General features: G+C 36.8%; 1 non-coding gene across 1 annotated transcript; it reads right to left on the bottom strand.

Moving 5' to 3' along the window:
* Positions 1–1,972: 1,972 nt before the first annotated feature.
* LOC112768377 (small nucleolar RNA R71) lies at positions 1,973–2,081 on the bottom strand. Its single transcript, XR_003185812.1, has one exon. It is a non-coding gene; the product is annotated as a small nucleolar RNA R71 (small nucleolar RNA).
* Positions 2,082–18,798: the final 16,717 nt, after the last annotated feature.

Here is an 18,798-nt window from a genome sequence, read left to right as displayed (position 1 = left end):
GCCATCAGATTGAAACACTGTACATTTTTACCTGAATCCTTATTTTCTCTTTTCCATGAGCAACTAAACCTCCACTGTTAAGGTTAGGAGCTCTGTCTATTTCTATGGATTAATTTTATTGCTTTTACTATTTTAATTTATGTGTGGATTTATAATTTAAGAATTGTTTTTGCTCTTTATTTTATGAATTTGGGTGGAACGGAAGTATGACCCTCTTTCTATTTGAGTTCTTGTAAAACTTGGAAAAGCTCTTTACCTGAACAACAGCTTGAAAACTATTTCTCCTAAATTTTAATTATCTGAATTTAATAGGATACATGACATATAATCATTTTACCTCTTGGATAATTAGAGTTTTTGTGGCATATAAACTAGAAATTGATTATCACCCTCTAATTGGAATTAATTGACCAAGGAATTGGCAGTTATGAATTTTAGGGGAGACTAGGAAGGTCTAAGGAATTAGGGTCTAGTCACATACAGTTTGCCAGAAATTAAATCCTGCATAATTAAATTAGTTAGTAAGAAAAGTTAATCCGGAAAAATAGATAATTCTGAAACCTTAACTATCTTCTCCATATATTATTCCCATCTTAATTACTTGCCTTTCTTCAATATTTTTGATATTGTTTAATGTCTTTTATATTGCATCTCAACACTAATTTTCTGTCTGTCTAACTAATCCTATCAAACGCTATTGTTTCTTAATCTATCAATTCTCGTGGGATCGACCCTTACTCACGTAAGGTATTACTTGGTACAAGCCGGTGCACTTGTCGGTTAGTAAGTTTGTGGTTATAAATCACCGCATCAAGTTTTTGGCGCCGTTGTCGGGATTTGACTATGATTACCAACTATTCGTTGTTTGATTGTTTTGATTAGATATTTTTTCTTTATATTTTATTATTATTATTATTTTTTCTGTTGCATTTTTTTTACGTTATTTTTTCTTTTTTCATTTTTTTTACGTTAAGTCTTTTTTATTTTTTTCTTTTCATTTTCGTTTACGTTATTTTTTTTCTCTTTTTTCCTTTTCGTTTACAATTCCCCCCTCCAGTTTCGTTATTTCTTTTTTTTTTTTTTTTTTTTTTTCTTTTTATTTCCATCTTCCTTTATTTTCGTTTTCGTTTCTTCCCATTTTTTATATTCTATTAGTTTTATTTTATCTCTAAAATATATATATATGATAAATAAATAAATAAATAATAATTTTAGTATTAATATTTTTTTTAATTCCTGAAATTAAGTTTTGTGTTATCCAGTTAATTTTATTTTGATTTTTCTGTTTATTTTTTTTTTAAATTTTCGAATTTTTTTATTATTATTTATTTATTTAGTATTTTTATTTTATTATTTTACACAAGTTACTTCACAGGGACTTCTCTGCACTCTAACGTAGAGAGTTCCAATTTTTTTCCTTGTTTTTTGCTTGTGTATGCGCAGGAATAGAGACAAAAAATATCTCTTAGACTTTGATCCTGAACCTGAAAGAACTTTCAGGCGACGTTTACAACAAGTAAGACTTTGCAAGGCTGCAAAATCCACTATGACAAATAATAATGCTAATGCCAATGTGGTAAATCCGAACGGGGATGATCAACAGAGGAGAGTGCTTGCCTCTTATTCTGCCCCTACTGCGGATCTCTATGAAAAAAGCATTGTGGTGCCTCCTATAACTGCAAACAACTTTGAGTTGAAATCACAATTGGTCACCCTGGTGCAACAAAACTACCAGTATCATGGACTTCCTCATGAAGATCCAAATCAATTTATTTCTGATTTTCTGCAGATATGTGATACTGTGAAGACAAATGGAGTAAACCCAGAGGTGTACAAACTCATGCTTTTCCCATTTGCTCTGAGGGATAAAGCAAAGCTATGGCTAGATTCCCAACCAAAGGAGAGTCTGAATACGTGGGAAAAGGTAGTTACAGAGTTTCTCACTAAATTCTTCCCACCAAAGAAGCTGACTAAGCTCAGGTTGGAGGTTCAGACCTTCAAGCAGAAGGAGGGTGAAACTCTTTATGAAGCTTGGGAGAGATACAAGCTACTGACTAGGCAATGCCCTCCAGACATGTTCTCCAAGTGGACCCAACTGGATATCTTTTATGAAGGCTTAGGAGAGATGTCAAAGATGAGCCTAAACACTTCTGCAGGCGGTTCATTGCACAAAAAGAAGACACCAGAGGAGACTATTGAGCTGATTGAATTGGTTGCAAGCAACCAATATCCGTACTCATCTAACAGGAATCCTGTGAACTCTGAGACCTCTCAGAAGAGAGGCGTGTTAGAAGTAGAAGCTGTTAATGCTCTTCTTGCTCAGAACAAGCTTATGTCTCAGCAGATAAATCTACTTACTCAACAGATGGGTGGCATGCAAGTCTCAGCTATCAACACTCAAAATCCACCCCAAGAGACCTCCTATGACATGACAGGTAACTTTATGCAAAATGATAATTATGATTATGCTCAACCTTCTTCTGAACAGGTGAATTACATGGGGAGTGGTCCTAGAAATCCCAACAATGATCCATATTCTAAGACATACAATCAGGGATGGAGGAATCACCCAAATTTTGGGTGGAGAGATCAACCTCAGAACTTCAACAATAGTTCTCAGGGCAGTTTTCAACAGAACAACTATAATAACCGCCAATTTCAGTCTCAGCAACAACAACCACCTCGGCAGACAAATTCTAAATCCCAAGAAGATTCTAAATGGGAGATGATGATGAGTTTCATGCAAGAAACCAAAGCCTCTATTAGAAATTTGGAGGTGCAAATGGGTCAAATGAGCAAGCAATTACCTGAAAGGTCTCCAAATACATTCCCTGGTGATACAGTGGTGAACCCAAGAGAAGATTGCAAGGCCATTCAATTGAGAAGTGGTAAGGTAGCTGGTTCTGAGACTAAGGTCAATGAAGATCTAGTTGAAAAAGAAGCTCCAGAGGAGAAGAAGGAAGAAGCAGAGCACGCCTCTCCTAAACATGCAGACAACCCATTTCCTGACTCTCTTGACACTTATCCCACCTTGCCAAAGGCCCCTGAATACAAGCCAAAAATGCTATATCCTCAGAGGCTTCAGAAGGCGTCCAAAGAAAAGTAATTCTCTAAATTTTTAGATGTCTTCAAGAAGCTGCAGATCAACATCCCTTTTGCAGAGGCTCTGGAGCAAATGCCTCTCTATGCTAAATTTATGAAAGAGCTGTTGACACACAAGAGGAATTGGAAGGAGCAAGAAACCGTGGTGTTAACCAAGGAATGCAGTGCTATTATTCAACACACCCTTCCTGAGAAGATGCCAGACCCAGGGAGCTTTGTCATTCCTTGAACCATTGGAGAAGTTGGCATTCAGAGAGCTTTATGTGATCTTAGAGCTAGCATTAACCTCATGCCACTTTCAGTGATGAAAAAGCTTCAAATTGAGGAGGTAAAACCCACTCGTATTTCTCTTCAACTTGCTGATCTTTCTATCAAATTACCTGTGGGTGTTGTTGAAGATTTACTTGTGAAAGTAGGACCATTTATTTTTCCTGTTGATTTTGTTATATTAGACATGGAAGAGGAGGTAAAACCCTCTATTATACTTGGTAGACCCTTTTTAGCTACAGGTAGAGCTCTGATTGATGTACAAAAGGGTGAATTAACCCTGAGGGTCAATGAAGAACAGGTGGTCCTAAATGTCTTTGAAGCCCTCAAACACCCCCAATGATTCTGAGGGGTGTATGAAAATAGATGTTATTGAACCACTTGTTCAAGAAGTACTGGAAACTGAGGTACTTGATGATGTTCTAGATCCTATTTCTGAGTGTGAATTAGTTGAAGTTGATGATTCACCACCCCAAAAGGAGCTGATGAATACGCCAATTAAGGAGGAGGAAGCCCCCAAGCTTGAGCTCAAACCCTTACCACCTTCTCTGAAATATGTGTTTTTGGGTGAAAATGATTCATATCCAGTGATTATTAGCTCTTCTCTGAAGCCTGAAGAAGAGGAGGCACTTATTTCAGTGCTCAGGAGCCATAAAACAGCTATTGGGTAGACCATTAGTGACTTGAAGGGGATTAGTCCAACCAGGTGTATGCACAAGATCCTTCTTGAAGATGATGCTAAACCAGTTATGCAACCACAAAGGAGACTCAATCCAACTATGAAAGAGGTGGTCCAAAAAGTGGTAATGAAATTATGGGAAGCATGTATTATTTACCCTATTTCTGATAGCCCTTGGGTAAGTCCTGTACAGGTAGTTCCCAAGAAAGGAGGGATGACAGTGATCAAGAATGAAAAGAATGAGCTTATTCCTACAAGAACAGTCACAGGATGGAGAATGTGCATAGATTACAGGAGGCTCAACACTGCTACAAGGAAGGATCATTTTCCCCTCCCCTTCATTGATCAGATGCTTGAGAGGTTAGCTGGTCATGCTTTTTATTGTTTTCTACATGGATATTCTGGATATAATCAAATTGCAGTGACCCTCAAGATCAAGAGAAGACTGCATTCACATGCCCCTTTGGAGTATTTGCCTACAGGAGAATGCCATTTGGACTTTGTAATGCTCCAGCAACTTTTCAGAGGTGTATGCTTTCAATTTTTTCTGATATGGTTGAAAAGTTTATTGAGATATTTATGGATGACTTTTCTGTTTTTGGTAATTCTTTTGAATCCTGCCTTAAACATTTATCTCTTGTCTTGAAACGGTGTCAAGAATCAAACCTTGTTTTAAACTGGGAAAATGCCATTTTATGGTCACCGAAGGCATTGTTCTTGGACACCGGATTTCAAGTAAGGGAATTGAGGTTGACAGAGCAAAAGTGGAGGTAATTGAAAAATTACCACCACCAACTAATGTTAAGGCAATTAGGAGTTTCTTGGGTCATGCAGGATTTTATAGAAGATTTATAAAGGATTTTTCTAAAATTGCTAAACCATTGAGCAACCTGTTGGTTGTTGATGTTCCTTTTGTCTTTGATTCTGACTGTCTGCATGCTTTCGAAACTCTGAAGGCAAACCTTACCTCTGCTCCCATTATAGCTCCCCCTGACTGGAATTTACCATTTGAATTAATGTGTGATGCTAGTGATTTTGCTATAGGAGCTGTTTTAGGACAGAGGCATGGTAAGGTTGTACATGTCATTTATTATGCCAGTCGTGTGTTAAATGATACTCAAAAGAATTACACAACTACAGAAAAAGAATTATTAGCTGTTGTGTATGCGGTTGATAAGTTTAGGTCCTATTTACTTGGTTCTAAGGTTATTGTTTATACTGACCATGCTGCCTTGAAGTACCTTCTAACCAAACAGGATTCTAAACCAAGATTAATCAGATGGGTGTTGCTCCTTCAGGAGTTTGATATTGAAATAAAAGACAGGAAAGGGTCAGAAAATCAAGTAGCTGACCATCTCTCCAGAATTGAGCATAAAGCAGGAATGCAACCACCCACAGCTGTAACTGAGACATTTCCAGATGAGCAATTGTTCCTCATTCAGCAGGCTCCATGGTTTGTAGACATTGCAAATTATAAAGCCATGAATTTTATCCCAAGAGAGTACAGTAGGCAACAAGTGAAGAAGCTATTGATTGATGCAAAGTACTACATTTGGGAGGAACCATACCTTTTTAAAAGGTGTTCGGATGGAATTATCCGGAGGTGTGTCTCAAATGAAGAAAAACAGCAGATTCTCTGGCACTGTCATGGTTCTGAGTATGGAGGCCACTTTGGTGGTGAAATGATAGCTACAAAAGTCCTTCAGAGGGGGTTTTACTGGCCGACTCTCTTCAGGGACTCAAGAGCTTTCGTAAAGCACTGTGGCAGATGTGAAAAAGCTGCAAATCTCCCTGCTAACCATGAAATGCCACAACAGAGAATTGAGGTTGAGTTGTTTGATGTGTGGGGTATTGATTTCATGGGACCTTTCCCACCCTCACATTCAAACAACTATATTCTAGTGGCAGTGGATTATGTGTCCAAATGGGTGAAAGTTGTAGCTCTACCCACCAATGATGCCAAGGTGGTAATGAGCTTTCTTCAGAGATACATCTTTAGCCGGTTTGGTGTCCCAAGGACACTCATTAGTGATGGAGGAAGCCACTTCTGTAACAGACAGTTGGACTCTCTTCTACATAGATATGGAGTCCGTCATAAGGTGGCAACCCCCTATCACCCTCAGACAAGTGGACAGGTTGAAGTTTTCAACAGGGAGCTTAAGAGGATTCTGGAGAAGACCGTCAGTGTTTCAAGAAAGGACTGGTCTAGGAAGCTTGATGATGCTCTCTGGGCATACCGGATAGCATACAAGACTCCAATTGGCATGTCCCCATATCAGTTGGTCTATGGCAAAGCCTGTCACTTGCCAGTGGAGCTGGAGCACAAGGCTTATTGGGCAATCAGGTACCTGAATCTTGATTCAGAGGCTGCAGGAATTAAGCGGATGCTTCAGTTGAATGAGCTTGATGAATTCAGATATTCAGCCTATGAGAATGCCAAGCTCTATAAGGAGAGAACCAAGCTACTGCATGATAAGAAGATTGCCATCAGAGTCTTTGAGCCAGGACAAAGAGTGCTTCTGTATAATTCAAGGCTCAAATTCTTTCCCGGGAAGCTGAAATCCCGGTGGTCAGGACCGTTTGTGGTTACCAGAGCCTCGCCATATGGTCATGTGGAAATACAGGAAGAAAATTCTGACAGAAAATTTACAGTGAATGGCCAGAGGTTGAAGCACTATCTTGGAGGCGAGATTGACCGCCAGAGATCCACTCATCTGCTGAACTAGCAAAACTGACCATCAAGCTAGTGACGTAAAAGAAGCGCTTGTCGGGAGGCAACCCGATAATTTCGTATCCTTCGCCATTTTTCATAGTAGTTTTTCTTAGTTATTTTGTTTTTATTGAGTTCTTACTAATTCTCTGATCATACAGCTATGTTCTTCCAGGAACCGACCACCTCAAGCTAAAAAAAAAAAATTGCTACGCGACGCGACCGCATCAGCAACGCGTCCGCGTCGCAAGGGGAGAAGAGAAAAAATAAAAACAAACAGAGAGTCACGCTGGAGCGTGGCTGGAGACGTGCCAATGGCACAATTCATCCCACGCGACCGCGTCGCCGACACGTCCGCGTCGTATGGGCGTAATGGCCTCCCACGCGGCCGCGTGCCCTGATTTTCGACGTAAAACGAGTGCACAGCTGAAAGTTGTGCTAGAGTGGTGCTGAACTGGCGCTGGACGCGCAATTCCCTTCACGCGACCGCGTGCCCCACGCGGCCGCGTCGTACCCCATTAAATGCCCACTCGCGCGATCGCATGCCCCATGCGATCGCGTCACCCCAATTTCGGCAATTATATCAATTTGAACAGAGAGTTGTGCTGGCGCGAGGCTGCACTCGCGCCAGAAGCACAAACTGGGTCACGCGACCGCGTGACCGACGCGATCACGTCAATCCGTATAAGAGCAATATGCACGACCGCGTGCCCCACGCGGCCGCGTCGCTTGCGCCGCCCAGTTTTCTTTCTCTCTCTCTCTCCCAATCCTACTTCTCTCTTATTCTCTTATCCTTTTATTTTTTCTTTCATTTTAATATTTGTCTTTTCTATTTTCAGTTCTTCTTTGCTTGAGGACAAGCAAACCCTTAAGTTTGGTGTTGACGCTACGCTTACAGGTTTTCTAGTACAAAAGGGAGGCGAATCATCTTCGCGAAGGAGCACAACCTGAAGAATAAAGCGACCGCTAGGATAATTAAGGTGGTTGAGTTCCTTTCATTTTTTATTCCTCCCCTCTTTTTCTATGTTATGTTCCGGTTTCCTGTTATTTTGCTTTGTTTGTTGCATGATCCTTTATTAGTTAGAATCCTAGGACTAGTTTAGTTTTTCTATTGCTTTAATTCTGAAAAGATGTCTCATGTATTACTCACTGAGCTTAAATCAAAAAAAAAATTATAGGAGTGATATATTGCATGAGAAAGTGGGTCTATATTGAATAATAGTCTTATTTACTTAAATGTGGTGGTATTTTCTGTGATTCTGAATGCATGACATGAACAGTGCATATTTTTTGATAGTGAAGTTTATGAATGTTAAAATTGTTGGCTCTTGAAAGAATGATGACAAAGAGAAATGTTATTGATAATCTGAAAAATCATAAAATTGATTCTTGAAGCAAAAAAAAAAAAAACAGTGAAAAACACAAAGTTTGCGAAAAAAAAATATTATTAATAAAAAAAAAGAAGCAAGCAGAAAAAGCCAATAACCCTTTAACTTAAAAGGCAAAGGGTAAAAAGGATCCAAGACTTTGAGCATTAATGGATAGGAGGGCCCAAGAGAATAAAATCCTGGCCTAAGCGGCTAAATCAAGCTGTCCCTAACCATGTGCTTGTGGCGTGAAGGTGTCAAGTGAAAAGCTTGAGACTGAGCGGTTAAAGTCGTGATCCAAAGCAAAAAGAGTGTGCTTAAGAGCTTTGGGCACCTCTAACTGGGGACTCTAGCAAAGCTGAGTCACAATCTGAAAAGGTTCACTCAGTTATGTGTCTGTGGCATTTATGTATCCGGTGGTAATACTAGAAAACAAAATGCTTAGGGTCACAGCCAAGACTCATAAAGTAGCTGTGTTCAAGAATCAACATACTAAACTAGGAGAGTCAATAACACTATCTGAATTCTGAGTTCATATGGATGCCAATCATTCTGAACTTCAAAGGATAAAGTGAGATGCCAAAACTGTTCAGGATTGCAGTTGTAAATCCCACTATAAGAGAAGACATGGGCTTAATCGAACTCTCATTCTCATGCAAATTCACATCCTAAGCTTATATTAGTTTTGGTTGCTTGAGGACAAGCAACAGTTTAAGTTTGGTGTTGTGATGCGTGAACATTTTGTCTATCTTTTCCTAGTGAATTTGCATCTAAATTGTTGAATTTAATTAAGAATTAATTATATTTTAGCCACTATGGATGCTATTTTGAGTTTTGTACAATACTGTTTATTTTAGGTAGCATTTGGCGGAATTTGATGGAGTTTCTGCAGAGAAAGAGAAGAAGCCAAGGAGATGACCAGCGAATACCGACGCGGACGCATGGCTCACGCGACCGCGCGGAATGTAGGAAATCACAATGACGCGATCGCGTGCCTGACGCGAACGCGTGAACTGGAATCTGCACAAATGACGCGAACGCATGGACGACGCGGACGCGTCACATGCGCCACGTGCAGAAAATGCAGAAAAACGCTGGGGGCGATTTCTGGGCTGTTTTAACTCAATTTTCAACCCAGAAAACACATATTAGAAGCTGCAGAATGGACAGAACAAGTGGTCCCCACCCATCAACTGAAGATCTGTTAATTAATTCAAATTTAAATTTAAATCTTAAATTAGGAAAAGATATTATTTTAAGTTTAATTTTAAATATTAGATTTTAAATTTATTAGGATTAGTTATAAAAAGGGATCTGATGCCATCAAATTGAAACACTGTACATTTTTACCTGAATCCTTATTTTCTCTTTTCCATGAGCAACTAAACCTCCACTGTTAAGGTTAGGAGCTCTGTCTATTTCTATGGATTAATTTTATTTCTTTTACTATTTTAATTTATGTGTGGATTTATAATTTAAGAATTGTTTTCGCTCTTTATTTTATGAATTTGGGTGGAACGGAAGTATGACCCTCTTTCTATTTGAGTTCTTGTAAAACTTGGAAAAGCTCTTTACCTGAACAACAGCTTGAAAACTATTTCTCCTAAATTTTAATTATCTGAATTTAATAGGATACGTGACATATAATCCTTTTACCTCTTGGATAATTAGAGTTTTTGTAGCATATAAACTAGAAATTGATTATCACCCTCTAATTGGAATTAATTGACCAAGGAATTGGCAGTTAATGAATTTTAGGGGAGACTAGGAAGGTCTAAGGAATTAGGGTCTAGTCACATACAGTATGCCATAAATTAAATCCTACATAATTAAATTAGTTAGTAAGAAAAGTTAATCCGGAAAAATAGATAACTCTGAAACCTTAACTATCTTCTCCATATATTATTCCCATCTTAATTACTTGCCTTTCTTCAATATTTTTGATATTGTTTAATGTCTTTTATATTGCATCTCAACACCAATTTTCTGTCTGTCTAACTAATCCTATCAAACGCTATTGTTGCTTAATCTATCAATCCTCGTGGGATCGACCCTTACTCACGTAAGGTATTACTTGGTACGACCCAGTGCACTTGCCGGTTAGTAAGTTTGCTGATGGTGATGAGTCTACGACCACATGTGTCACGAGGTATGGATCGTATGAGTGGTTAGTGATGCCTTTTGGCTTAACCAATGCTCTTGTGATCTTTTGTACCTTGATGAACGAGATCTTTCATCCTTATCTTGATCGGTTTGTAGTGGTCTACTTGGATGACATTGTCATCTACAACAATACCTTAGAGAAACATGTAGAACATTTACAAACTATATTCAAGATTTTGCGAGAGAATAATCTATATGTAAAGAAATTAAAGTGTTCCTTTATAATGGACAAAGTCCACTTCTTAGGACACATCATAAAAGATGGAACTCTCCACATGGATCAAGGAAATGTGAATGCTATCAAAGAGTGAGAGTCGCCAAACAAAGTATCTGAATTGAGATCATTCCTTGAATTGGCTAACTACTATCGGAAGTTTATCAAGGGATACTCCGCCAAGGCTTCACCATTAACCGATCTTCTAAAAAAGAACTAATCTTGGGAATGATCAAAGGAGTGTCAACAGGCCTTTGATGAGTTGAAAGTTGCTATCACAGAAGGACTAGTACTAACATTGTCTGACTACTCAAAGGTATTTGAAGTCCACACCGATGCTTCTGACTATGCTATTGGAGGGGTTATGATGCAAGAAGGATATTTTATTGCCTTTGAGAGTCTCAAGTTGAATGGTATAAGGAGGTGATACACCTTCTAAGAGAAGGAGATGACTGCAGTGGCACATTATTCGAGAATTTGGCGCCATTACTTGCTTGGGTCACACTTCATCGTCAAGATAGACAATGTGGTCACAAGCTACTTCCAAACTTAGAAGAAGTTAAGCCCCAAACAAGCTAGGTGGCAAGATTTCTTAGCTGAGTTAATTTCGAATTTGAATACAAACTAGGTAAGACTAATGTGGTAGCAGATGCATTGAGCCGCAAGGCTAAGTTGCAACCATTTCCATGGTCGAAGGAGATATTATACGCATCATCAAGGAAGGATTGCATCATGATCTATTAGCCAAGAAGTTGGTGGAGTTGGCTAGAGAAGGTAAGATTAGAAGATTTTGGCTAGAAGATGACTTTCTTTACACTAAAGGAAGAAGGCTATATGCCCCTAAGTAGAAAAATCTAAAAAGAAAGTTGGTGAAAGAAGGCCACGACACTAAGTGGGCTGGTCATCAAGGGCAACAAAGGACCTTGGCACTCGTTAAATCTTTCTATTATTGGACTCAAACGAGAAATAAAGTGGAGAGTTATGTGAAGACTTATCTTATGTGCCAATAAGATAAGATTGAAAATAAGACATCAGGTGGGTTGTTGGAACCTCTGCCTCCTCCGGAGCGACCATGAGAAAGTGTGTCTTTGCATTTCATCTTTGCTTTATCCAAGTCCGAGAGGTTTAGATCTATCCTCGTGGTGGTGGATCGATTTTCGAAGTATGCTACATTTATACCTGCCCTACTGATTGCACTGTAGAGAAAGCAGCACAACTATTCTTCAAGAATGTAGTGAAGTACTTGGATTACCTAAAAGCATAATCAGTGATCAAGATCCACACTTCATAGGACAACTATGGACAAAGCTATTCAAACTTCTTGGATCGAAACTTCATTATTCAATAAGCTTCCATCCTCAAACTGCTGGGCAGACAGAGAGAGTAAATGCCTTACTTGAGTATTATTTGAGGCATTTTGTAAGCACTAATCAGAAAGATTGAAAAAAATTCCTAAACATTGTCCAGTTTTCATACAATTTACAAAGAGGTGAGTCCACAAAAAGAGTCCGTTCGAGATTGTGACTGGACAGCAGCCGCTTACACCATACTTTCTTTCCTTTTACTCTGGGAAGAGCCCTGGAGCTTATTACATGGTTAAGTCTTGGGAAGAACAAGCAAATGTTACTCGTTCTTACCTCTATCAAGTGGGAGACAAGGTAATGATTAAACTTCTTCCACAACAATTTCAAGCCTTTCGCAAGGTTTATAAGGGCTTAATCCACAAATATGAAGGGCCATTTGAGATCATTGGGCGTGTTGGGGATGTTGCTTATAAAGTACAACTCCCTCCCTCTATGAAGATCCATCCAGTCCAGTCCTCCACGTGAGTATGCTTAAACCATATCATGAAAACCAAGAGAAACTGAGCAGAGGTGACCCAGGTCATGCTCTGCCCGTGGTGATTAAATTCTTTGATAAGAAAATCGAAGAGATCTTAGCAAATTGCATTGTGAGACGCAGAGGAGTATCACCAAGTATCCAATACTTGATCAAATAGAAGACTTCTGATAACCGAAGCTAACTGGAAAGCTCGTGAAGATCTGTGACAATTCCAAGAACACTTAGAGTGCTTTCATGAATAGAAGTATAGAACGTGATGAGGACGTCTATGCAATAGGTAGGAGAGAATGTCACGGTTACTTTTAGAAGGTTAGATTTAATGATGCTTGTATAGTTTTCTGGAGTGTTCGAGAATGCCTTAGATGGTTCGAAATATTCTAGAATTTCCTAGAAGGTCCCGAAATATCCTAGAAGGTCATAGAGTATTTTAGAAGAGCATGGATGTATATAGAAGTATGAAGAATAGTATAGAATAATCTAGAAGTATTTAGAGAGATGTAGTAGGTTAGATATTTGTAATAAAGATTTTAGACACTTAATCTAGACCGTTGATTAGATTTAATCCCACCAGTCCATTGAGGAGGTGGATAGCTATAAATAGGGGTGAGAGTTAGAGTTTGTATGTGAGAGTCATTTGTAACAAACATTTGAATAATAAAGCGTTTTTTTTTTCACCAAAACTTTCTTTCTCTTGTGTTTTCTTGTATTCTTAACTTTCTTGCTAAATATTGAGGTTAGGCTGACTTGGTTTTATCTCAAGGGTTAAGTAAGTCCGAGTACTTGAAAATATGTCCAAGGTCATGACAATATGCTTGATTTGTGAAAACAATTGTGTTAAAGGTGTAAGTATAACAATGTTTTCTCTTTTATTCTTAAGAAATCACTCGAATTAGTCTATGAGATTTTTAAAATTGGATATTTTAGTTTTTTAGATTTTAAAATACACAAAACAATCTCCAACATACATTTATTTCCGTTAGACAATACAATCTCTTTTCATTAGTCAGTAATGGAGATTACTAACGTGAAATGTTAACTTGCACACGTGGCTGTTAAGTATCTATGTATACGAGTTGGACAAATTAATCCCTAAAGTGAAGTACAAAACTGTCCTCGAAAAGTTTAAAAAATGGTTAAGTATGATTTTGGTCCCTAACGCAGGAGCTGAAATTTTTTTTCGTCCCTTGCCTTTTTTTTGCTCCAAAATGGTCCCCAAAGTTTCAATTTGTTTTAAAACCGTCCTTCGGACCAAAATGCCCCTATCCCTTCTTCCCCAAATTTATGCAAAGCACCAGCACCACCACAACCACCACCACCCACCACCTACCACCCACCACCACCACCCTAAACCACCACCACCCACCACCTACCACCCTAAACCACCACCACCACCACCATCCCCCCATTCACTGCCACTCCATCACCAGCATCCATCACACCAACCAAAACATCAGAAAATCAACATCATCATCGTCATCTTCATCAAAAGCCAGAACTCAGAAAATTCAGAAAAATCAAACAATAATACTCAGAATCAGAAAATCATCATCATCATCAAGAACCCAGACTCAGCAAGAAGAAGAAGCGGCGGGCGGCGGGCAACGGCTCGGCAGTAGTGTCGGTGGGAAGAAGAAGAAGAAGAAGAAGAAGAAGAAGAAGAAGAAGAAGAAGAAGAAGAAGAAGAAGAAGAAGAAGAAGAAGAAGAAGAAGAAGAAGAAGAAGAAGAAGAAGCGGCGGGCGGCGGGCAACGGCTCGGCGGTGGTGTCGGCGGGAAGAAGAAGAAGAAGAAGAAGAAGAAGAAGAAGAAGAAGAAGAAGCGGCGGGCGGCGGGCAACGGCTCGGCGATGGTAAACGGGCGGCAGTGCGGTGGCGGGAAGAAGAAGAAGAAGCGGCGGTGCGGCGGCGGTACGGCGGCATGGCGTCTCTCCCCCTCCCCCCACCTCTCTCCCCCCTCCCCCTTCCCCCCTCCCCCTTTCTTTCTTTCTCGGCCCCTCCCCCCTTTTCTTTCTTTCTCTCTCGCCCCTCCACCCCGCTTCTGTATCCTCCTTTCTTTCTTTTTTTTTTCTTTTTTTTATTTATTTTATTTTATATTTTTTTTAATAAAAGGTAATTTGGTAATAAAAAAATATAATTGGTAAAAAGGACGATTTTAAAACAAACTGAAACCTTGGGGACCATTTTTGAGCGAAAAAAAGGCAAGGGACGAAATAAATTTTCAACCCCTACATTGGGAACCAAAATCATACTTAACCCTTTAAAAAATCTCAAAACAGTCTTTAAAATTTTTTAAAAATTCAAAAATAGCCTCTTCAAATATATTTTATCTTTTTCAAAAGTCAACGCCTTATAATATTTTTATTAATTAAAATAAAAAAATATTATTAAAAAATATATAATAAATAAAAATACAAAAATATATATATATTCGCTAAGAGATAATTTTATTTATTAACTCTAAAATATCATAAGAAATAGTATTATTCATTAACCTATGATACCTATATAGATGTAATGTAGAAATAATAATAATAATAATAATAATAATAATAATAATAATAATAATAATAATAATAATAATAATAATAATAACTAATCTAAGAGGTCATTGCATTATAAAGGTTATTGCATTACGAAGGTCATTATTTATATATCTAAACTTTTAAGATATTAACTAAAATTTACAAATTTGATTTCATAAGTAATTTTTCGCATTGTATGCAAGTTCCAAAGTATTAGCTTTGTAAGCATTTGCACAAATATTCTTAATTATTTATGTTAAAAAAATTATGTTAAATAGGAGTTGTTCTATCTCTTCAAATAATACTAGCTCATTCTCTTCTTAATCATTAAAGAATTATCATAGAATATGATATCTACAAATTAAATTAAATTAATATCTTATGTGGTCAAAAATAAATATAGATTCATATATTTATTTTAAATTATTTTTTTTGTAATTTATAATTTAGAATTTTAAAATAGATAAAAAAAATGTACATAAAATAATCAAATTTGAGATAAATAAATAAAAAATTATAGAAATTAAAATTTATTAATTTAGAAATAATTATATATAAATAATTTGAAGGACTATTTTAAAAATTTTTTAGAGATTGTTTTGAGATTTTTTAAACTCTTTGGAACTGTTTTATATTTCACCTTAGAGACTGATTTGTACAGATCACATACGTAAAAATTTAACGACCACGTGTACGAATCAATATTTTACATTAACAGTCACTGACTCACCGTTAATGATTAATAGAGGAGAACAATATTGTTTAACGAAAGTAACCGTTAAGGACTATTTTACGTATTATAAAATTTGAGAGGTTAAATTTTCTAATTTAAAAAATTCAATGATTAATTTAAGTAATTCCTATTGGGTATATGAAGATGGGAAGATGATAAAATTTTAATTGTGTTTCGGTTTCAAGGCACGATTAGATTGCTATCTTTAGAAAGATATTTATCCCCATACTTAGTTGCTATAAGGTTGATGACAATATTCTCCCACGATACAATGAAATCTAAGAATTTCTTAACTAGCAATAGTAAGAAATTCTCAACTCTCTTGAATAAAGAAAATCTCTTAATAGTTGAGTAAAATATACACTTAGTACTTCTCAATTTGAAATAGTGAAGAAGAACTTATTTATACATATTGCATGTAGCAATTATCATTAATTACGTATACAAATGATTATGTCTTTTCTATTGTCGATAGATATAATATTTTAAACATACCCAATTTCTAAAAAATTGTGTCCTTCTAATCAAAAGAGACAATATTTTAAACATACACAATACTTAAAAAATTATATCCCTTCAACCAAATAATACTAAACAATTACTAACTATTTATTAATATTAATAATAATATCAATAATATTAATAATATTAATTAATCAAATTTATAAATACCTTGGATTACTTTTTATTTATTTATTTAAGTAATCTAAACTTTAATGTCTATGCTCAAAAGAATGTGGTGCATTCATTTATTTAGTATTCAAATCTTTATTTAAAATAAAGATGTAACATCGCTTTCTTGTGTCTACATTTGTGTTTACCGCAGCTATTTTGCCATCTTTGTAATTCTAGTATATTGCTAGACTTTTTTCTTTAAAAAAAAAGTCACGAGTTTTATTTTATGTTTTCGTAACTCACAGTACACACATTCGTTTCATTACATGTTTGTTGTTAATTAGGCCGGTATTCTTATGATATATAGCGAACAAAAAATAGAAAAGGAAAGATAAAATTAAACAACTTGACCATGTGGTTGGGACTTTGCGTTAAGTGGTCCATTCATTAATCAATGGTGGTGACCGGTGACTGGCTGTGTTATCCATGGTATTAGTGTATAGTGGCGAAATTCAATCAAATAATGGTTTATCAGTTAAACCAGATTAATTAAGTGTGTGATTAGGGACCAACAACTACAATCAAACGGAGTTTGATTATTCTTGGTTGCAACTCGCTACCTGCAACAACTACATTTAGTTATGTATCCATCAACCAATTATGCTAATTAACTTCCTTAAAAGTTAAAACTCCACCTGCTCCGATCCGCGTCATTATATTATTCCGGTTTCAACATTTCACATTACCAGTCAAAACAAGTTTATTATTTTTTTTTTTTTATCAAGCTATTCTTATGACCATTATTTAGTCTTATTGGATAATTACTCACACAATTGGAGTTAGGAGTCAACGTGTTTGGTAAAAACTTTTCCGAACTAATGATTTTAAACTTTGAATGCTTAATATTATGACTGTCATTAAATAAACTTGGTATGTATAATATTATGCTTCTATGATAATCAACTTTTATAATATCACACAAGATTTATGATGTCTAAAACATATTTTTATAGTTCAACAGAAAATGTTTGGATAAGAATATTAAAAGTTACAACTATTGACCACTAAATTATGTTTGAATTATGTTTTAATATCATATAAACTATATACCTATGAATCTGAAAATCCAAATTCAAGGACAAGATGCTGTGCTTAATAATGCAACTTTAATAAAAGGTTTGTTGGACATCTGAATTTTTATTCTGTCAAAAGTGTTGGGTTTTTTTCTCCTTTGTGAGGTCCAAACCCAACATTTTGAGGATGTTTCTTTGCACCTATTGTGCCACAACTCTAATCAGATTTTTGGAGTCATTTGAGAGAAAGAGAGTAGCCACCAAAGAGAGAAAGAGAAGGGAAAAATAGAATTTTCATTTTTGTCCAAAGCAGTAAACTTCAAATGTCAGTTTCTCATTCGTTCACCGTTGGATTGGCTTGAAATTTTAACTGAGTGTTTCTATCATCTTGTTCTTCATTCTGGTCGGTAGAGATGTTGATTGGAGGTTTGCAGTGGGAGAAATTGGCTTCGCAAGAGAGAAATTAGGTTTTCCATTTTTACACAGAGCAGCAATCTTTGAACAGTAATTTATCATTCTTTCACCGTTGGATCGACGTAAAATTTGGACTGTAAATTCTTCACATCTTGTTCTTCATTCTGAACGGTGAAGATTTTAATTAGAGATCCGCAAAGGGAGAAATTGGCTTCGACAGCAGCTCTATTTTTTTGGGTATATTTCATCTTGCTTCTCATTTGAAAGCTTTGGTAGTTTGATATTTTGGCTGGTTATATGCACATTTTTGTGCTTTGTTTGAGACCCTCTTGTACCTCATTTGATTATAGTGGAACTATTTCATTGGTCTGGATGACCCGTCGTTTTTACCTCTCACATTGAGGGGGTTTTCCACGTTAAAATCTCGGTGTGTTCTTGTTATTGCTTTACTTGCTATATTTGCTTGTTATAGTTGCTGCCATATTGTGTTGTGAGTGCTTCCATATTGTTCTTGTGTTGAACATTTGTGTCGTTTTCACTGCTAGGCTCTTTCATACTGGCATCAGAGCTTGTTGGTATTTTTCTGGGCTTGTGATTCTGTGAACAATGGAAGCTAATACTAATACTAGTATGATGATCACTCTTAATGGTCCTAATTATGATTTGTGAAAGTCAAAGATGGAAGATTTGCTTTATGTCAAGAATTTTCATCAACCAGTTTTTGGTACAGAGAAGCCTAATGATAAGTCTGATGATGATTGGACTTTGTTGCATAGACAAGTCTGTGGATATATTAGGCAGTGGGTTGACGATAATGTGTTGAACCATATTATTGGAGAGACACATGCTCGGACCCTTTGGATTAAGCTTGAGCAGTTGTATGCTCGAAAAACTGGGAATAATAAGATGTTTTTGATCAAGCAGTTGTTGGCTTTGAAGTATACAGATGGGACATCAATGACAGATCACTTGACTAATTTCCAAGGAATTATGAATCAGTTATCTTCCATGGGTATCAAGTTTGATGAAGAGGTTCAAGGATTGTTACTTCTTGGCTCCTTACCAGACTCGTGGGAAATTCTCAGAATGTCATTGTCTAA

The sequence above is a fragment of the Arachis hypogaea genome, chromosome 17, assembly GCF_003086295.3.
Source record: "Arachis hypogaea cultivar Tifrunner chromosome 17, arahy.Tifrunner.gnm2.J5K5, whole genome shotgun sequence".
Classification (NCBI taxonomy): Eukaryota; Viridiplantae; Streptophyta; class Magnoliopsida; order Fabales; family Fabaceae; genus Arachis; species Arachis hypogaea.
This window is presented reverse-complemented; position numbering and strand designations above follow the sequence as displayed.